This window comes from Vipera ursinii (genome assembly GCF_947247035.1).
Source record: "Vipera ursinii genome assembly, chromosome: 1".
NCBI classification, from domain to species: Eukaryota; Metazoa; Chordata; class Lepidosauria; order Squamata; family Viperidae; genus Vipera; species Vipera ursinii.
In genome coordinates this window covers 194603696-194612825 of record NC_139512.1, presented here as the reverse complement: position 1 = coordinate 194612825, position 9130 = coordinate 194603696, and the positions used below count along the sequence as shown (strand labels likewise).

Genomic DNA, 9130 nt, shown 5'->3' with positions numbered 1-9130 from the left:
AACTACAAACTAGCCAGTTACATGTTTTCCCCGGTGAGGCCGGTCTATCAGGGCAACCTGGTCTACCCCAAATAAAAGATGGAGCATACTGCTTCTGCTTTCGCCTTTCAGCCCCAATCTAGGAGCCTTCACAGGCAGTCGCTTCTGCAACAGACTATTTGTGTGTTAAATTTTAGATTTACTGACAAAGAATTAAAGAGAGACTAGTATAAGGTCCAGAAATGTGACTGGCAGCACATTTTGGAAGTTTCTTCATTATATATAATAGGGAAAATAGCAGTAATCCTCTGGCAGGGCAAATTAGATACCTCTTGCGCACATGTGTTTGCGGGTGTGGGGGTTGACAGAGAAAGAAAGTGAAAATATGAAATGAGAGCTTATTACAAAGTCTAAGGTTGAGATGACAGATCAATTATTTCTAGTGGTTGCAATTTTCTTTTTTAAAGGATTTATATATACGGTAGTATATTTCTCAACTTTGAAATAAAAGAACATTTTAAAGGGCCACAAAAACACATTGCTGCACTACAGAAAGTGATATAATTAATATAATGAATCTTATTCAATATATAATCTCATTCATTTATAGTCACAGCCTGCTCATTCAGTAGCACTATATTTAAAAATACCACTTTCAGGTGATTATAAGAATGTGGTTGTGTATCTTTAGGCAAGTACTGGAGTTCAGTTGGGCCTATTGATTACATACCTGTCTCCCAGCTGCGTGTCATCGGTCCTGCCCAAGCTTCTCGACGTCTTGTCCGGGTTGGCGATTGAGTTCCCCAGGCTTATAGTTCTGGGGGATTTCAATCTGCCTTCCGTGGGTGAGGCGTCTGAGTTGGCCCGGGAGTTCATGGCTTCCATGACGGCCATGAACCTGACTCAAATAATTCAGGACCCGACCCATAATGGAGGGCACACACTTAACCTGGTTTTTATCTCTGGGCAGTGAATTAATGATCTGGGTAGGGGGGATTTAATCATCCAACCCCTGTCATGGTCTGATCATTTTCTTCTCCGGCTAGACTTTCAGTACGCCACCCCCTGCTGCTGGGTGGCGGAACCGACCAGGTGGTTCTGCCCCAGGCGCCTGATGGACCCTGAAAGGTTCCAGACGGAGCTTCGGACATTTCCTGCTTCCCTTGCCCACGACTCTGCCGAGGCCCTAGTAGAAGTCTGGGAGAGGGCGGCTGCTGGGGCCTTGGATCGAGTTGTGCCTTTGCGGCCTCTAACCCGGCGCAGACCCTGGGTGGTCCCCTGGTTTACTGAGGAGCTCCGGGAGATGAAGTGCCAGAAAAGACGCCTAGAGAGCTGTTGGAGGTCCAGTGGATCCAAATCTGATTGAACACAGCTAAGAACTTATCTTAAATCTTACCTAGTGGCGACAGAATATCTACTTTTCCGCTCTCATTGCGTCCGCAGATAACTGCCCAGCCGCCCTGTTTAGAGTGACCCGCTCCCTGTTTAATCAGGGACCGAGTGATGACCCCTTGCAGGGTAGGGCTGAGGAATTTGTACAGTATCTGCAGGACAAAATCACTCAGATCCGGACTGACTTGGACTCTGACTGGGCGGAATCCGGCGGAGTGGAGAGGGCAGGTCTTGATCATACCATTTGGGGTGAGTTTGACCCTGTGACTCTGGATGATGTGGACAGGACAAATTGCATGCATGATGTGGACAGACTGAGCACTACAACTTGTTTACTGGACCCATGTCCCTCCTGGCTGGTTTCGGCTGCCTGGGAGGTGACGGGGCTGGCTCCAGGCAGTTGTCAATGCTTCTTTGATGGAGGGTGTCTTCCCCCCTGCCTTAAAAGAGGCGGTGGTGAGGCCTCTCCTCAAGAAGCCTGCTCTGGACCCGGCCTCGTTGAATAACTACCGTCCTGTCTCCAACCTTCGCTTTGTAGCAAAGGTTGTTGAGAGTGTTGTGGTGTGTCAGCTCCCGCAATTCCTGGATGAAGCGGACTATCTGGACCCGTACCAGTCCGGTTTCAGACCCGGCTACAGCAGGGAAACTGCATTAGTCGCACTGGTTGATGATCTCTGGCGGGCCCAGGACAGGGGCTGTTCCTCTGTCCTGGTCCTACTTGACCTCTCAACGGCTTTTGATACCATCGACCATGGTATCCTGCTGCGACGGCTCGAGGGGTTGGGAGTGGGAGGCACTGTTTTACGGTGGTTCTCCTCCTACTTCTTGGGCCGCTCGCAGTTTGTATTGGCAGGGGGACAGAGATCTACCCCGAGGCCCCTCATTTGTGGGGTGCCTCAGGGGTTGGTTCTCTCCCCCCTCCTGTTTAACATCTATAAGAAGCTGCTGGGTGAGATCATCCATGGCTTTGGGGTGAGGTATCACCAATATGCGGATGATACCCAGTTGTTCATCTCCACCCCGAGCCAACCCAGTGATGCCCTTGACGTGATGTCCCAGTGCCTAGAGGCGGTGCGGATCTGGATGGGAAGGAACAGGCTCAGGCTTAACCCCTCAAAGACTGAGTGGCTGTGGATACCGGCATCTCGTATTGTCCAACAAGTTCCATCTCTTATGATGGGGGGGGAGGTATTGCCCCTGTCAGAAAGGGCTCACAACTTAGGTGTCTTCCTGGATTCACGGCTTAATTTGGAAGATCATCTAACGGCCGTGACCAGGGGGGCCTTCGCACAGGTTCGCCTAGTGCGCCAGTTGCTCCCCTTTTTTGACTGAGATGCCCTATGCACAGTTACCCATGCCCTCATCACTTCTCGCCTGGATTACTGCAATGCTGTTTACATGGGGCTGCCCTTGAAGAGCACCCAGAGGCTTCAACTGGTGCAAAATGCGGCCGCGCAGATGCTTATGGGAGTATCTTGGTACTCCCATGTTACACCACTCCTGCGCGAGCTGCATTGGTTTCCGGTTACCCTCCGAGTGCGATTCAAGGTGCTGGTAATAACCTTTAAAGCCCTACATGGCTTAGGCCTGGGGTACTTGTGAGACCACCTGCTGCCATTGTCAACCTCCCATCGCCCGGTTCGCTCCCACAGAGTCGGCCTCCTCAGGGTGCCGTCGGCCAGGCAATGCCTGCTGGCGATCCCCGGGGGGGGGGAGAGCCTTCTCTGTGGGTGCGCCGACCCTCTGGAATGAACTGCCCCCGGAGCTGCGGATGGCCCCTGACCTTCAGTCCTTCCGCCATGACCTGAAGACCTGGATGTTCCAACAAGCGGACCTGGACTGACTACGTTTTTTAATTAGGCTTTTTACTGGGTTAAACTGTCTCGTATTTTGCATTTATTGTTTAATTCTCTTTTAAATTTTTTACTCTGTGTTTTTTTAATTTTTATTGTTGTGAGCCGCCCTGAGTCCTCAGGGAGAAGGGCGGCACATAAATTTAATCAAATCAAATCAAATCAAAATCAAATCAAATCAAGTACAAATCAATTTTAAATTTTCTGTCTTTCTGGAATGAAAGTTGTTCCTGTTATAATGTGGAAATGCAAGTACAATCCAAGTTTAATTTTTCTGTCTTTTTGCAATGAAAGCTGTTCCTATTATAATGTGGAAATGCACATGAGTCACCATTTTTTTTAATGGGCATCTATGTTGTCATGAGGATCAACCATTTACAACAGTTGAGGGACGCGGTGGCTCAGTGGGTTAGGACGCTGAGCTTGTTGATCAGAAGGTGGGTAGTTTGGCGGGTCGAATCCCAAGTGCCGCATAACAGAGTGAGCGCCTGTTACTCGTCCCAGCTTCTGCCAACCTAGCAGTTCGAAAGCACGTAAAAATGCAAGTAGAAAAATAGGGACCACTATGGTGGGAAGGTAACAGTGTTCCGTGCGCCTTTGGCGTCTAGTCATGCCGGCCACATGACCACGGAGACGTCCTCGGGCAAGCGCTGGCTCTTCGGCTTTGAAACGGAGATGAGCACCGGCCCTAGAGTTGGAAATGACTAGCACGCATGTGTGGGGGAAACTTTACCTTTACCTTTATGTTTGTCATGAGGATCAACCATTTACAACAGTTGATACAAAGAAACTGAGAAAGAGCAACGTTGCATCAGATGTGTTGTCGTTTCCCAGAAGTAAGTTGCTTAGAACTTGAAGGCTGTTTTACACATCATACATAGAATACATGCAGCAATTTAAAGTGCTTGTCTTGAGTTCAGAATTATTACTTTAGCTTCATTCTTTGCATTGCAAAGTTCTTATATGTATCAAACCTAGGCTGAGTCTGAAATGCCATGAAAAGCTTGAACCAGTGTCTCAAGGCTAACAGGCAATAGTGTGACAAAATAAATTTAGATTAAATTTCTTCAGAACTGACATTCTTACCAGTATGTGTCAATAAATGTATGTGTTAGTTCCATTGTTATTATGGGTAGTACTTTTCTCCCCTTACAAGAGGTTTTGTCACATGGCAGTCCTCCTGAACTCATGGCTACTGCTTCAACAACAGGTGGAAGTTGTGACCAGGGAAACCTCTGCCTGGTTTCTGTCATATGTCAGTTAACAATCTTGCCTGGATCAGATCAGCATGTCTTGATCACTACCCAGCTGAATTACTGCAAATCTATGTGAGGCAGCCTTTGGAAAAATTCCAGAGATTGCAATTGGTCCAGAGAGTAATGACAAGAATACAGGCAGATCAGTTCCACAACTGTAGGAAAATATCTCTTTGAAGTTTTCAGAGTCCCATTGCAAGAGTTGATTATGACTACAAAGTTTTATATGATCACCTTAGACATCACCTTGCCAAAATTGGCCATCTAATGAGAACTTGGACAGTTCTGTTAAGAGTTCCCCTTTTAAGCTGGGGGGGGGGCATGAACAAAACAGCTTACCTTTGTACAGCATCATCTGTTGTGCCAGTTATGCTCTTTCCTGGTTTGGAAGGCCCTTCACTGCTTGACTATTGCAATATGCTCAATATGGGATTACCTTGAAGACATGGAAACTTCAACTGGTCAATGCAAAGGAGCAGGCAATGGTGGTCTACACAGGTAATCAGTCTGTTTCCAAAAGTCATTCAAGTTTCTGATCATGGTATAGATCCTAATAATGTTTGTATAATATAGTGTTTACTTGGCCAATATGAACCAACAGGGTTGATGTACTTAGTCCCCTCAATTAAAAACTTTCATCTTTGGGGACCCAGGAGGCATGCCTTCTCTCTCTCCTGGCACCTGTTCTTTGGAATGAAGTTCCTCTTGCAATGTGAGGAATCTTAAAGACTTCCCAGGCCTTGGACCAGGTGATTAAAACCCTTTGCTAGCCTTTTTTGTTGTTGACCAGATTCACCACCTTAATATCTAAGGGGTCGCCACAAAGAAGTGCGGGGTGTAAACCTATTCTCTAAAGCACCTGAAGGCAGGACAGGAAGCAATGGATGGAAACTAATCATGAGGAGAACCAACTTAGAGCTAAGGAGGAATGTCCTGAAAGTTAGAACAATTAATCAGTGGAACAACTTGTCTCCAGAAGTTGTGGGTGCTCCAACACTGGAGGCTTTCAAGAAGAGATTGTTTATCTGAAATGGTATAGGTTTCCTGCTTGGGCAGGGGTTTGGACTAGAAGACCTCCAAGGTCTCTCCCAACTGTTATTCTGTCTTTATCTGCTTTTAATTTGTTTTATTGAGAATTGTTATTGCATTTTATCTTTTTTTATTACATTGTGAGCTACTCAGTCATTTGGAGTAGAGCAGAATCGATAAATTAGTTTCTGTGGCAACCCACACTCTTTACTGTCAGAAGTTTGTAATGGTCCCTCCATCATGTCCTTTAGCAGATCATTGAAGATGGTTTTATTTCATCAAGAGTTCAACCTTTAATTGTTATAGGTGTCCATAAAGCTAATTTGCAGATGGGAGACCTATGTGCACTTGATATAACTTCCAAAAGATGTAAATTTGCAATTCAGGGAACTTCAGATGAGCTTTTGGAGGAAATGGATTATTTTCAGAAAGGTATGACATGAAAGTTGCCTTGGGTCAACCTGATGCATGAGTTAAAGTGGGGGAGAGACAAAGGTGCTGCAGTGTTGATGTTGCTGGGTCTCTCAACTCCTTTGTATAACAAAGTATAATGACAGTATCTATAATGACAGTGCATGAGGAAGGTAGAAATGACAGGCTGTTGGGGAAAATTTGGTTTTGTTCCTACTGGGCATTATCAAAAATTGATACTGTGAACCTGAACCCTGAGAATTATCATGGCAATCTCAAGGTATGATATATTTCCATTCTTTCCTGTGAGGATTTAATTTAACTACAAGGCCATCTGACTTCTCAACAACTCTGGCAGAGCAACTCCATGTAATCCACCTTCACCCCCAAACCAAATCATAAATGATGGTATGTGGAAGAATAAGCTGAAACTAAATAGAGACCAGGTGGAGTTTTTAATGGAGTTGTGACTGATCTGGGAACTAGATTTGGGGAAAATACCCTAGTTCCAAATGGGATTGCACTCCCTCTTAGGAATCAGGTTTGCAGCTTGGGGAATATCTAATATTGGCCTTGAACCGCCACATTGATGATAAACCAGATGTATCCTTGGAAGAGAGAGGTGGGGGGGGAAGAGAAAGAGAACAAGTTGCAGTCTCTCATATGTAGTGACTTTATAACTAGTTGGCTTACTGTAATCTAGCTATATGTGCTTTTCATGGGGCAGCTCTTAAAATGGTCCACAATTTGCTGCTGGGCCAGAATGGTGTATCTGAAAGGATCCACATAAATTGTATTTGAGACAATAACACTGCTTGTCATTTGTCTTCTTAGCCCTGTTGAAGGTGCTCATGCCAGTGCAAAAACTAGGGCTGACAGTTCTGGGCTGCCAAATGCAGTTGACTACAGATAACCCTGGAATTCTCTGTATCTCTTTGCTGCCATCTAAGGATAATCCCAATTTCTGTAGCCCAGATCTAATGGCTCTGTAAATTTTAGGCATACACTGCTTTCAGGATTGCCTACTGTACTTCTTTATAGTTCATCTCACAGTCTTGAGTCATAATGGTGCAAGTCGCAGGGTAGATGCAATTGATATTAAGTTCTGTTTTTCTTCCTCCTGTGGCAGTGCCCATTTTATGGATCAATTGACTTTGGAACTGAAATAAGCCCCTTTCCTAATATAGCTTAAGAAAGGATGAAAATAGAGTTAATCACTTGGGTCTTTTCACATTTTAGAATGCTAATGTTAAGGGCTTCCTATTTCCATTTTTATTATTTAATATTTCTTACTTTCAACTCCAATTTTTTTTTATTTTTGTTCTAATTTTGTAAACTGTCCAGAGTTATTAAGGAATGGGCAGCATGCACCTATTTAAAATAAATAATATAAATATAAGTTTGGTGACAAAAGCAGAGCAAAAACCTGGGGTAGATAATAAAATCCAACCCAAACTGCGTACTTCTCTGCTGGCTTCTGACATGTCACTGCGAATATGCTTTCCAACAAATAAATCTTCATTAACCATAGAGGAAGAAAGATTTTCCAGGAAGATCTTGCTGCTGAAAAGGTCTTGAAGGTCTCTGAACATTAACTTTGTTTGTGGGACTCTGCTTAAATGATAAAAGCAACCCTTTTCCAAAAAACAACAACAACCACCCTTCTAAATTACTCTGCTCCTCAGTAATTTTGCTCTTTTCTTCCCTGTCCAATCACCTCTCCCCATCCCTTTTGCCTCATGTTTACCTGATATTGTTTTCATTTCTCTTTCCTTCCCAATAAATCTGTCTTTAACCCTCACCTCATTTCCCTCCTCAACCCCGCCCCCCATATTCTTTTCTGCCATTCCAAAGAAATAAGGAAGAGAATGTGGTGTGTATGCAAGTATGTGAGAACGGTTAATATAACTCTCTCAATATTTTAATTAGTAGTCTATCAAATAATGCACGCTGGGGAGTCCTTGGTCTGTCCATTATTGCAGAGCGGCTTCTGCCGATGCATGCTTGCATGCATATATGCCCATATGCCAAATGTGCCACATGAAAACTATCATCAGATGGAAGGGGGAATCCCCAGGTGTGGATTCAGCTAGAATTGGCAAGCCTAGCTGATAAGAAGGAAGAGAAACTGGGTGTGGTACAGGATTTTAGTCTTGTATTTTTTTTAAATTTGTGTATTTTTCTTTTGTTTGGGAATGATCATAAATCCAGCCTTGTCTTTTTTCCTCCATAAATAGTGGATGTTTGCTTTTCTTAAGGTTAGAGTTTTAATGACAAAACATGACTGACTCCATAAAAAAGGTCAAAGCAAGAATTAGCAGCTGAAAAAACAGACTAAGAAAGACTGTAAGTCCTTTTTATTTTAGCTCTTGTAAATTAAAAAATGGCTACTTATGTTAAAGTTTTAGTCCATTTAATAAAGAACAGACACTTGCTGGGAAATCTTAATAGTCATAACAACAGCAATAGCACTTAAACCTATATACTGCTTCATAGTGCTTTACAGCAGGGCTCCCCAACCCCCAGGCTATGGCCCACTACCGAGCTGTGGCCTATTTGCAACTGGGCTGAGCGAGTGGCTGGCAGGCACGCATGTGCAAGCACATAGCTCAACTTGCGTGAGTGGCAGGGCAGTGCGTGTGAACATGCGCACGTAGCTCAACTTGCACAAGTTGAGCTGCATGCCGTGCACTGGCCCATTGCTTGTGCATGCTGAGCTGCATGTGTGCACCAGGCTCCTGCTCGCGTGGCCCAGTTCCCCTCTTCCCCACCCTCCCACTGGGCTGCCAAGCCGCAAAGTTGGGGAACTGCTGCTTTACAGCACTCGCTGGACAGTTTATAATCAGTAGCTTGGTGGAGCAGTGGGCTAATGCCTCCTTAAGTAACACCAGCTGCCTGCAATTAGTGCAGGTTCGCATCCCACCAGGCTCAAGGTTGACTCAGCCTTCCATCCTTCCGAGGTAGGTAAAATGAGGACCCAGATTGTTGGGGGCAATTAAGCTGACTTTGTAATAATGCCGCTTGGGGTGTGTGTGTGAAAGCCCTAATAAGCAGGCATGTACATAGAATGAAGGCTACTGCTAAGCTTGTAAGCCGCCCTGAGAATTTGGAGAAGGGCAGGATATAAATGGAATTAAAATATAAAAAAATATAAATATAAATAATGTCAGCATACTGCCCTCAACAATCTGGGTCCTCATTTTACCAACC

General features: G+C 44.7%; 1 long non-coding RNA gene across 1 annotated transcript in view; it reads left to right on the top strand.

Annotated features, from left to right (window-relative positions):
• LOC310644751 overlaps positions 1–9130 on the top strand; it is a 76582-nt gene that overhangs the window by 1101 nt on the left and 66351 nt on the right. The gene's annotated exons all lie outside the window — the stretch shown is intronic.